This window comes from Oncorhynchus kisutch, linkage group LG8 (genome assembly GCF_002021735.2).
Source record: "Oncorhynchus kisutch isolate 150728-3 linkage group LG8, Okis_V2, whole genome shotgun sequence".
NCBI classification, from domain to species: Eukaryota; Metazoa; Chordata; class Actinopteri; order Salmoniformes; family Salmonidae; genus Oncorhynchus; species Oncorhynchus kisutch.
Window position 1 is genome coordinate 41775989 of NC_034181.2, and position 12929 is coordinate 41788917.

The 12929-nt window shown below is 44.1% G+C and overlaps 1 pseudogene; it reads right to left on the reverse strand.

The window, feature by feature from the left end:
* Positions 1-497: 497 nt before the first annotated feature.
* On the reverse strand, positions 498-12150 carry LOC109894863 (TNF receptor-associated factor 2-like; annotated as a pseudogene).
* Positions 12151-12929: the final 779 nt, after the last annotated feature.

A 12929-nucleotide genomic window follows, 5' to 3' on the forward strand; every position in this document is an offset into this window, starting at 1 on the left:
TAAGCAATCTAAATGCAACTAATCGAACACCTTTGTAATTAGCCTGCATGAGCCTGTGGATATTGTTTTTTTACCAACTTTGTCTTTTTTTCCCTGGGAGGGGTTCAGATCAAAGACAGGAAATGATATTCAAGAAGTACATAGATAAAGAATCGAAAAACAGTACAAAAAAACATGGAAAAAACACCAAAACACCAAGTTAATAAAATGAAAAGTTGATAATTGGCCTACAGTATCTGTCCCATCTCCCCCCCCCCTCCTTCTTAGTAGGTATGACCCATTCCTATTCCTCCCCCCTACCTACCTACCTACCTACTTGTCTGTCTGTGTAGTGTTTCAGAGGTGGTACATAAAAAACAATTGTGTTCAAATTAAGCACTCTCTAATGAAGGCCTATTTTATTCCATGTGCATAGAAGACTGTCCCTGTGAATTGACTGTCCGACACCACTGTTTTTTCCGTTTTAGGTGAAATTGAAAGAATACTGTACCAGGAGATTACAGGTTAGGCCTATTCCAATGGCCAGAGATGGCCTCCTTCATTTTGTAGCTAAGGTCAGACAGCCTTCAGATGAAATTACCGTCATATGAGACCTCCTGGTGGGCGCAGAGGCTTTCTATCAGGGAGCTGATGACAAGATCTTTCCTGGCCAGTCTGTGCTGCTGCTCTGACACCGACAGGGCAACAACCAATTCAATTTAACTTTATTAATCCCCACAGGGGCAATTAAGAAGTGCATGCGTCAACTATCTTCCCAAATTACAGAAAGGTAGGCTAATACAATCAAGAAAGTAACTTTTGTGATGCTCCTAATTTGTAGTGGTGGAATTGTAGCCTTAGTATTGCTGCACACACCCACTATTCTTGAAGAAAATGAGAATAATAAAATGCTGGTCTGGCTGAATATTGAGGGGGAAGGGAGAGCATCAAATGTCACATCTTGGTTGGATAAAATGGACTGTTGACAAGAATGAATTTCGCCTTCCTGAAAAATATCCATTTATATCCCGCTTCCGCAAACGTTCCTCTCCTACTCTTAAAGTAGAGAGCCTCTTCTCATGCTCATAGAATAACCCCTAACCCCCCTCCCCAAAAAATGAAACAGATTTCATCTTCTTAAGAAGGCATAGTTAGGTTACAAATATCAACATTCTCCACAATAAAGTAGGCCGATACAAACAACAGACATCACGCAGAAAACTGTTGATGTCTGTTGTCAGATACATCTATTTGGTCCCCTCTATAATTTGTTTCTCGCCGAGCTTTCTGAAATGGTATTGTTGTCGCAGGTCTTGACATTGCAATGTAGCTGAATCACCCCCATTATCCTGGTCAGATAACACGTAACTAAATATTATGTTTAGGACCTTTCAATTTCAGCTGACTGTCTGAGATATGTTTGTTTTGAAAATATACAATTACTGCTTCGTTTTGTTTACTGTTCAATAACGTTTTGTTTTGGATTTGAGAGAAATTAGAACAGTGATTTAAGATGACATTTTAAAATATAAAATTACATCGCACTTTTCTGTTAATTAACGGCCGGTGAAAAAAGCAGAGAGACCCTGGTAATGTGTTTTAATAAAAAATGTACACTCAAAACTATTGTTTGCTGGAGATAGAAATCTGTTTCATTTTTGGGGGAGGGGGGTTAGGGGTTATTCTATGCAATGTTACATGAGAAGAGGCTCTCTACTATAAGAGTAGAGAGAGGAACGTTTGTAGAAGCGGGATATAAATTGATGTTTTTCAGGAAAGTGAAATGCATTCTTGTCAACAGTCCATTTTTCCAACCAAGATGTGACATTTGATGCTCTCCCTTCCCCCTCAATGTTCAGCCAGACCAGCATTTTATTATTCTCAAGACCAGTGAGTGTATAGAGCAATTGTAAGGCTACAATTCCACCACTGCAAATTAGGAGCATCAGAAAAGTTACTTTCTGTAATTTGGGAGGATAGTTCACGCATGCACTTCTTAAAGGCCCAGAGCAGTCAAAAAATATATTTCCTGTGTTTTATATATATTTCCACACTATGAGGTTGGAAGAATACTGTGCAAATTATGATAATGCCTTTAGTGTAAGAGCTGTTTGAAAAGACTGTTTTGGTGGGATAGAGTTTTGGCCTGCCTGGTGCCATCAGGTGGTAAATTAGTTAGTGAAACGTGTGGTGGAGCAGGTCTACCCAAGTGCAGACTCAGACGAGGAGACAGGGACAAGTTTTTATTGAAAAGCAGTAGGAGCAGGGTAAGCAAGTCCGGAGCGGAATCCAAGAAAGCAGTAGAGCGGGGGGGGGGGGGGGGGGACTGACGAGGACTGACGAGATGAGGGACTGGAGACAGAGACCAGAGTCAGAGCGGGCGGAACTGTGGCGGAGAGAAAAGGAGCATCAGGCTAGGGAAAACTAGGCTGAACAGGATAACAAGATCTATGCAGGAACAGGCTTGAACCGCAGACTGACTGAGCAGAGGCTATGATCTGGCAGCGTGGAAGTGGCAGGGCTGAGTATTTGTAGAGTTCTTGAATATGGAACAGGTTGCAGCTGGTGGGGATCTGCTCTGCCTCCAGCACACCTGTCTCCACTCACACAGAGAGAGAGGGAGGGAGGGAGAGAGCACTGGGGGAGTGGCAGCAGGTTATGGAGACACAGGATGAGAAGTAGAGGGCGTGGCAGGAGCTGATGTAACAAATAGACCAGTAAGAAAGAGGGTTCCAAACCTCTGTCAATAACAGCTAGTTTTCAGTTTTCCCCTCCGCCTCAGACCACTCCGAGACAGTCCTAAAGTTCTGTGGCTTTCTGCTCCCTTTCGCTGTGGTCCAAAGCTCTCGGCAGACCCCTGCCCTTCCCAGATCAGTGGTGAAAGGGAATATGGGGCAGCAGTAAACATTGGAGACACTGCTGCTTGAGCTGCGCTGTGGGGACCCAACCAATGTCACACTGACCTCGTCCCCAACAAGGTTTTCCACTAGAGACCAATTCTAACTTATTTTGTACAATTCTCAGCGACTGTAGCCCCTGCAGTATAAAACCACAGGAAACCATACACTGGCTATTTATTTCCAGGAGTAAAAACACTTCATACCAGGGCTGAACATTTGAGAATCTCAGCAAGATTGTCAGTGACAGGACTTGCAACTTAGACGAGGTGGTTAGTTTGACAGCTACTGAGTGCACGGCTGGAAGTTAATTATTTGGGCCTGTCTTACCTGTAGCTCTGAGGGGCACATAGAGCGGCAGCATGTCGGGAACACTGACATGTTGTTTGGACAGGCCTTCTCCAGGTGACAGGCCAAGGCCTTTTGCAGCACCATGTGACCACAGCCAATGTTGCAGGGGATCAGGGCATACTCACACTGCTCCTGGTGGTCCTGAAAGAGGATTCAAAACCATTCAGAAATCACAATAAACTAACCCAAAGCTCAGCACAACATTTCAGTGAATCAATCCACTTGGAGGATAAACATCTTGATAGCATCCCAAAGTCAATATCAGCCATCAGGGGCAATTGTCCTCATTAGTTCTAAAATGTATTCATTATTTTGGTACCAATTTAAAATATTTTGTTCTTAAATTGTCTGAAGGTTTTCTTCAACAGGACTTTTGTTTTAGTGAAAAATTGGGCCCTGACCCTGATCTAATTACAGTGGGTAGGTATTACAATGGTCACATGGTGATAAAAAAATCCATTTTTTATTGTATCATTCACAAATGTGTAAAACAGTGTCAATACCTCAAAGTCCTCGAGAATACTCCTCCAGGAGCACCCTTGGTTAGCACAATGCATTTTCAACTCCAAGATCTCCTTATTGATGGAAGCATCACTGAATAACTGCAGTAACACATAGGAGAATTAAGATCAACTTTCAGTACTTCAATTACTAATTCAGTCCTAAATTCAGTCTCACCATGTTAAATTTTCCTCAGAGGGAAAATGTGTTTTATTTTATTTCTACATATCACACCGGTGCAATCTTCAGTGCTAAACTGGTTTAAATAACAATGTTCTCTGGCTGTCATTGTTGTTAGTTGATACACCTTGAAGTGGAACTTTTAAGCTCTGCTGTGTCTCTACCACTCAAAAGCAACAAACACACAAAGCCATTTTATCTCTTTAATCATCATAATAATAACAATGAATCATTCAATACAACAGTAGCTTCTTAAAACTGACAACCAACAATGAACCCACTGTGTAAGTAACAGTCAGAGACAGTCAAGCCTTTGCTTTGTGAGCATACAAGGGAAGAGGAACGTACATATAAAGTAAAACATTTGAGTTACTGTTTAACAAGCTTAGTTTCCATTCCACTCTGATGCTCAAAGTATTCGCTGTGGCCAATTAACCCAATTGAATCAAGATATAGGAGTCATCTGTCCTGAAAATAGACTTTTCCAACTGATATTGATATGAATATATTCAAGGCCTATTATTTTAGCACAACAAACCAAAATCCTACAAGTCAACAAGTCAGACGGTTATGGGGTGTCTCTTCTGCCTAGGATGTTTGGAGGAGCTGATGTTGAACCCCTTTCTGATGCTGAACCCCATTCTGATGCTGAACCTGTCACACCCTGATCTGTTTCACCTGTCTTGTGATTGTCTCCACCCCATCCAGGTGTCGCTTATTATCCCTGGTGTATATATCCCTGTTTCCTGTCTCTCTGTGCCAGTTCGTCTTGTATGTTTCTCAAGTCAACCAGCGGTTTTCCTGTACTCCTGCTTCTATTCTCGTTTGCTAGTGCTCCCGGTTTTTGACTCTTGCCTGTTTTCTGGACTCCGTACCCACCTACCTGAACATTCTGCCTGCCCTGACCTTGAGCCTGCCTGCCACTCTGTACCTTCTGGACTCTGAACTGATTTTGACCTTTTGCCTGTCCACGACCATTCTCTTGCCTACCCCTTATGGATTGTTTAATAAATATCAAGACTCAAACCATCTGCCTCCCGTGTCTGAATCTGGGTCTCGCCTTGTGCCCTTATAGAACCACATGCTGACCAACATGGTCTCATTAGAATAAGTTGAAATAATGCTTTTTTACCAATCTAGTTGTCACGTATGCTGATGTATTAGTTATATGTTACCTACTGACATAGCATATCACTTATCATTATAATGACGTATTTGTTATAGGTTACCTGCTTACATAACATATCACTTATCACTAGAATGATGTATTGGTGAGACACGTCTCAGCCATAGAAATACAATATTGACTTGAATGGGAATGTCCGTTCTAGCCGTTCTCTTTATATGGTCTCAGGGCCTCAGCAATGGACTAATTCACGTTGGACAATTACAACACGTGGCATGTTGTCAACTCTACAGACATTCTAATTACACCAGTCCATTCTAGCATCTTTTCACATTCAATTTCTTTCCTAAACCTTATATCCCCTGAGCGGAGTCTCACCAGAGCAATGAAAAAGTTCAGGTTACTGCAATTCTCTGGTGAGTTCAATTGTATGACCTTTCTGCTAAAATCCAACTACAGGCTCTGATCATGTCTCCTGTTTTGGGGAGCTAAATAGTATGCAATACAGTGCATTCGGAAAATATTCAGACCCCTTGACTTTTTCTACATTTTGTTACGTTACAGCCTTATTCTAAAATTGATTAAATAAAACATTTTCCTCATCAACCTACACACAATACCACATCATAACAAAGCAAAAACAGGTTCTTATAAATGTTTGCAAATGTATTAAATAAAAAACAGAAATAACTTTTTTACATAAGTTTTCAGAACCTTTGCTATGAGACTGGAAATTGAGCTCTGGTGGATCCTGTTTCCATTGATCATCCTTGAGATGTTTCTACAACTTGATTGGAGTCCACCTGTGGTAAATTCAATTGATTGGACAAGATTTGGAAAGGCTGTCTATTTAAGGTCCCACAGTTGACAGTGCATGTCAAAGCAAAAACCAAGCCATGAGTCGAAGGCAGATCTGGGGAAGGGTACCAAAAGATTTCTGCTGCCATGAAGGTCCCCAAAAACACAGTGGCCTCCATTAGTCTTAAATGGAAGAATTTTGGAAACACCAAGACTCTTCCTAGAGCTGGCCGCCCAGCCAAACTCAGCTATCTGGGGGGGGGGGGGGGGGGCAAGAGGTGAGCAAGAGGGAGGTGAGCAAGAACCTGACAGAGCTCCAGAGTTCCTCAGTGGAGATGGGAGAACCTTCCAGAAGGACAACATCTCTGCAGCACTCCACCAGGCCTTTATGGTAGATTGGTCAGACGGAAGCAACTTCTCAGTAAAAGGCACAACAGCCCGCTTTGAGTTTGCCAAAAGGCACCTAAAGGACTCTCAGACCATGAGAAACAAAATACTCTGGTCTGATGAAACCAAGATTGAACTCTTTGGCCTGAATGCCAAGTGTCACATCTGGAGGAAACCTGGCACCATCCCTATTTTTCAGCAGCATTGACTGGGAGACTAGTCAGGAACGAGAGAAAGATGACCGGAGCAAAGTACAGAGAGATCCTTGATGGAAACTTGCTTCAGAGTGCTCAGGACCTCAGACTGTGTCACGAATCCTTCCGAAGATGGTGCCTCTTCCTGTTTAGGCGGTGCTCGGTGGTCGTCGTCGCCGGCCTATTAGCTGCCATCGATTCCCTTTCCTTTTGTTTCTGTTTATTGGGTTTAATTGGGTACACCTGTTTTGAGTTAGTAGGCTATTTAAGGGCACTAGGCCCGCTGGGTATTTGTGCGGGCTTGTTCTCTGTTATTTTGGTGTTGGTGTATTAGTGTTCTCATTATTTTCCGGACAGTTTTAGTCCTGTGTATTTTGGACGGGTTGTTTCATGCTCCCTAGTGTTGGCATGTCGTTGGAATAAATAGATTCACGTACGATATTACCTGCTCTCTGCGTTTGACTCCTCCACCGCACCATTTATAGAAGTCGTAACAGACTGGGGCGAAGGTTCACCTTCCAACAGGACAACGACCCTAAGCACACAGCCAAGACAATGCAAGGGTGGCTTCGGGACAAGTTTATGAATGTCCTTGAGTGGCCCAGCCAGAGCCCGGACTTGCTTTGTCATTACGGGGTATTGTGTGTGGATTGATGAGGGGAAAAAACTATTTAATCAATTTTAGAATAAGGCTGTAACGTAACAAACTGTGGGAAAAGTGAATGGGTCTGAATACTTTACGAATGCACTGTAACTCAATCAGTGTTATCTGGATCATTTATTCTATCCAGCTAAAATATTTACATGTATTTTGCGTAGGAACACAAGTGCTCGAATTGCCAGAAGTAATGAGTAAAGGGGAATGCTTTGGATAACACTAGAAGCACCACTATTATAGAGCCTCTATTTGATTTGGTACCTACCGTAGGAATGCATTGAATCTTGCCTCCCAATGTTAGAGCAGTGCCCTTCCCACTTCATGCTCATTCACACAGCACCTTGGTGTCTGTGTCATGCAAATTAGTCAAATAATGAAAAGAGGAAATGATATTCACACATTTATGTAAACATACAGGGACATGGGGAATTCTTTAAGAGCGGTTTCATTTTTGATTCAATTCATCCCATGTCATTGGTGTTGTTTTTTTACAGGACATTCCACTTATTGAGGCTGCAGTATTACATAGAGACTGAAAAGGTAACTGTAGCCTACATTTCAAATGGTCTTATAAAAGGATATCCTTTGTGTTGTTAAAGCAGGTCTTTCACCAAAGCTATCTACCTATGTGTGCCATAAAAACAGTTTTCCATTTCTCAACTTCATAGAGGCCTGCCATATCATTCCACCCTATCCACTTGTACTATACAAGCATATATGCAAAGTGCAGTAATACTATACATACATTGTCTGATGTCAGTATGCTTGTTTCACTCTCTGAGCTCGCATCCTCTTCTTTGCACATTTCGCAAATGTTCCTAAACAACATCAATGAACATGTGGGATTTGATTTAAATACAATAAACACAAATATGTTAACATAAAAGTGTAATATCTTAACCTTTAAAAACATAAGGGGAAGGCAAAAAAGGGAAATGTAGGCTATATTACATACAAAGACCTGGCAAGAGTGTGATAGGAGGAAATGGTTCACTTTGGTTATGAATGACTTAGAATATAAACAATTGGAATTCCTTAACCTCACTAACCAATGAAAACAAGCGAGGCAGTAGCGGTGGCTGCACAAAGTCTGACGTGCCTCCTTCAGTACGTTATTACAGTTGCTGCACAGGTACTTCTGCTGGGGTACATCATCGCAAATACTTTGAGGAAATCCAGAAGGATACTCATTTTCACCTGGGGCAGATGAATCACTAGAAGTTGTCCTCTGGTTTTAAACTAGACTCCATCTACAAATCACCAAGTTGTTTTAAGATTGTAATTGTCACTATTCTCTCCCACTATATGATGCGTCCATTAAATAGTGTCAACCTTTATCATTTTGAAGAGAGAAAAATTCAGTGGGTTTCCCCCCTATGGTAACCCGGGAAACATGTTAAAACCAAAAACCCCATGTGTGGTGCCAAGCAAAAATGTACTTTACAGTGAGTACGCATGGTGTTCAAATGAGGGGAAAAACATTTCCAGGAGCCAGTTTTCGCAATGCTGTTGTCTCTCCCTTTATCTCTCACACATACACACACACAAACATTTATTGCAGTTTATTTCTCTGAATGTGTGAGGCAGGTTCAATTGCCTCAACTACAGTCACTTCCGCCAAATAGGAAAGTCCCTGTGCCATAATTTTCACACATCCTGCCTGTCATCTAGCACAGAACACCACGTTTGTGATAGAGGCCCATTATTTACATGACAGGTGTGTGCGTATTGTTGCTGTTACTGTCAGTAAAAATGTGTTGTACAGAAGAACTCATCAAATGATCACAACAATGAGCACATTACCAAAACATGTCAACTTTTCATACATTTGTGGAGGTTACTGTTACAAAACACCAAAAAGTGTGCCTAATGACATTCTGCAATTGTCATAGATTAGGGCTACATTAATTGATGCGTCTTGCTGTCAAATTGACTTTTTTGCTGTAGCCTGAAAAGTCGAGACATGGAATTGGGGCTGAAACAAACTGTCCCAGAAAAATGGCATGGTCATCCTAATACACACAGTCAATTTACTAGACTAGGCTACAATGTGTATTACCATTAACTTCAAATAGGCCCAACAGTAGCCAGTGCTGTATTCTAGTGTGGTAAAAAAAAATGTGTCTAAACTCCGATTGCCGGTTGTGGTGATAAAAAAAACGCTCCCTATACTTTCAATGCATTTGTCTGAAAAAGAAGGGTAAACTGTGTTACTCTCCACTAGGCATACACCACTGCCGAGGCAATTTTACACACATAAACATAAGCAGGCTTCAGATAAAGCTGCTTATGCCACGTTCAAAATAACTAGGAACTCATAAATCGCAGAGTTCTGACTTCAGTGCATTCAAGACAACTGGAACTCGGAAAATAACGAGCTCTGACTGGAAAAATAGTTTGAATTGTCATCCAACTTGGAATTTTAATTTGGAAACTCAGGCATCTTTCTAGAACCACGACATTCCGACCTGAAGATCACTGGCGTCATGATTTGACTTTTTTTCCCAGTTGTCTTGAAAGCGCCATTAAGATATCACAACGTTAGCAATTATATTCTGTCATCACACAATCACCATTTAGAAACAGAGAAAATGTATTGATAAAGGCATTGTAAACAGATCATGTGTCATAAAACACAACGTTTCTTTCCTTACGGCTATTATTTGTCATTATTACGCATTTAACAAGTGTATTAGAACATTGACCTTAAACTCTGTAGGAATCCTGGATCTTTGAGATCTCAGAAAAAACGCACTGTACATGTAACTGTGACAGTTCTCAAGGGCACACAAATCCAAAATAATGTAGGCCTATGCCATTGCAAAATCTAACCTCAACTACTTATAGCCTACTTGTTGGATGGCTAGTGATATTGTCGACCATCATCAGCTGATCCAGGAAAGAAAATAAATATTTATATAAAATAATAAAGCTAAATACATGGTCTACTTCTTGTGGCCACGGACAGCACGGAGAACACCAATGATAACACCACAAATGGCGAAAATGATGATTTACAAAGGAACATCTATGCGTTTGTTAAGGGAGCTCAACTGAGGCCGAAATGTAGCACTACTGAGTGGACAGAGCTGCTCTACAGAATTTATACCAATTATGGACAGGGGTACTGTTTGTAGAAATTTGGAAGCTTTTACTTTCATATTTACCACTGCATTTGAAAGAAATAGGAGAATGTTGAAATTAGCATTGTTGTCAGAGTCCGACCGAGGGTGGCTCCCCTTCCCGGTCGGGTGGCGCTCGTGGTCGTAGTCACCGGCCTATTAGCTGCCACTGATGGTCTTTCCTCCCCCTCCTTGTATGTTTATTGTTAGCACCTGTTAGTGAGTCATTAGTTGGGCTTTATTAGACAGCCGGTCCGCCTGTTTCTTTGTGCAGGATTAATCATTGTGACCTTCGTGTAGGTAGTAGAGGAACCTGTTTGTTCTTGGTCGTGTATTTTCTGCTGTACTGTTTTCGTCCCCCGTGTTTGGGGCATTTGATTTTGAGCTCCCAGTGTTGCGTGAGTGCATTAAAAGAGCACAATATTGCACTCTCTGTTTCCTGCGTCTGACTCCACACCCACGACACCCGGAGCGTTACAGAATCCCGCACCCTTTTTGAACGGAGTCAGCAGGAGCAGCGGCCAACCCTCTCCCATCGATGGAGGAACGGGTTCTCCACCACACCACCGTCCTCCATCGGATCTGAGATGGATCAAATGATGGAGAGAATGGACCGATGGGAGAGGAGTGGTCTCCTCTCTCCACCTTCGGCACCCTCTGATGCTCCCGAGGGCTTATGATGGAGCGGCGGCGGGGTGCCAGGGATTTTTACTCCAACTGGAGCTATACCTGGCCACCGTCAGACCCACTCCCTCGGAAACGGAGAGGGTGAGTGTCCTCATCTGCTGCCTCACGGGTAGTGCTCTGGAGTGGGCGAACGCAGTCTGGAATGGCCCGGACTCAGCGAAGGAGCACTACCCAGAGTTTTCCAGCCGCTTCCGTGCCGTGTTTGATCACCCTCCAGAGGGCCGAGCGGCGGGAGAACGACTATTTCATCTCAGGCAGGAGAAGAGGAGCGCCCATGATTACGCGCTGGAGTTCCTTGGCAGCAGGATCTGGGTGGAACGACAGGGCCCTTATTGACCACTACAGGTGTAGTCTCCGGGAGGACGTCCGCAGGGAGCTAGCGTGTCGGGACACCGCTCTTTCCCTGAATGAGCTAATCGATATGTCTATCCGATTGGACAATCTACTGGCTGCCCGCGGGCGTTCGGAGAGGGTCCTGTGTGTTCCACCCCCCAGCCCCTCCGCTCCCATTCCGATGGAGTTGGGAGGGGCCGTGCCGAGGGGTACTGCAGGAGGAGGCCTCCCCTGCACCAGCTGTGGTCGGAGAGGACACACGGCCGATCGGTGCTGGGGGGGTCCGTCTGATCACCCCAGGTGAGTCAGGATCAAACTCACCCAGAACCCTCTGTTGGCCACATGTTTGTCTTAACTTTTTTCCCTCATCCCAGCATAGGGCGCAAGTCGATTCAGGCTCTGCTGGGAACTTTATGGATCGCGGACTCGCCCTTAAGTTAGGGGTTCCGCCGGTGCTGATAGATTCTCCCTTTCCCATGCACTCCCTAGATTGCCGGCCATTAGAGTCAGGGATGGTCAGGGAGACCACGGTGACGCAGGGAAATCATAGGGAGCGTATCAGTCTTTATATTATTGATTCGCCTGCGTTTCCAGTGGTGCTAGGGCTTCCCTGGCTGGCCCCGCACAATCCCAAAATTTTGTGGAGACAGGGGGTTCTCCAGGGGTGGTCAGAGGAGTGTTCTGGAAGGTGTTTGGGAGTTTCCATCGGTGCCATGTCGGTGGAAAGTTCAGACCAGGGTTCCACGGTGTGCATTCCCCCCGAGTATGCCGATTTGGCAATCGCTTTCAGTAAAGGGAAAGCGACTAAATTACCACCTTATCAACCGGGAAGGGATTGTACAATAGATCTCCAGGTAAACGCTGTGCTTCCCAAGAGTCACATGTACCCATTGGCGATGGAGAGATATGTCACGGAGTCGCTGGGACAGGGGTACATTCGGCCCTCCATCTCACCCGTCTCCTCGAGTTTCTTTTTTGTGAAGAAAAAGGAGGGAGGTTTGCGTCCGTGTATTGATTATAGAGGTCTAAACGCCATCACAGTGGGGTATAGTTACCCACTACCTCTCATCGCTACGGCGGTGGAATCATTTTACGGAGCGCAGTTCTTCACAAAACTGGATCACAGGAGCGCATATAGTCTGGTGCGTATTCGGAAGGGAGACGAGTGGAAAACCGCATTTAGTACCACATCGGGCCACTATGAGTACCTCGTCATGCCGTATGGGTTAAAGAATGCTCCAGCCGTTTTCCAATCCTTTGTAGACGAGATTCTCAGGGACCTGTGCGGGCAGGGAGTGGTTGTTTATATCGATGACATTCTGATCTACTCGGCCACTCGCACCGCGCATGCATCTCTGGTACGCAAGGTGCTTGGTAGACTGCTGGAGCATGACCTATTCGTCAAGGCTGAGAAATGTGTGTTCTCTAAACAAGCCGTCTCCTTCCTGGGTTATCACATTTCCACCTTGGGTGTGGTGATGGAGTGTGACCGCATTAGGGCCGTGCTTAATTGGCCGACTCCGACCACGGTGAAAGAGGTGCAGCGGTTTTTGGGTTTTGCCAACTACTACCGGAGGTTTATCCAGGGTTTTGGCCAGGTAGCGGCTCCCATTACCTCACTGCTGAAGGGGGGCCCGGTGCGGTTACAGTGGTCAGCAGAGGCGGACGGAGCTTTCAACAGGTTGAAGGCGCTGTTCATGGATGCACCCGTGTTGG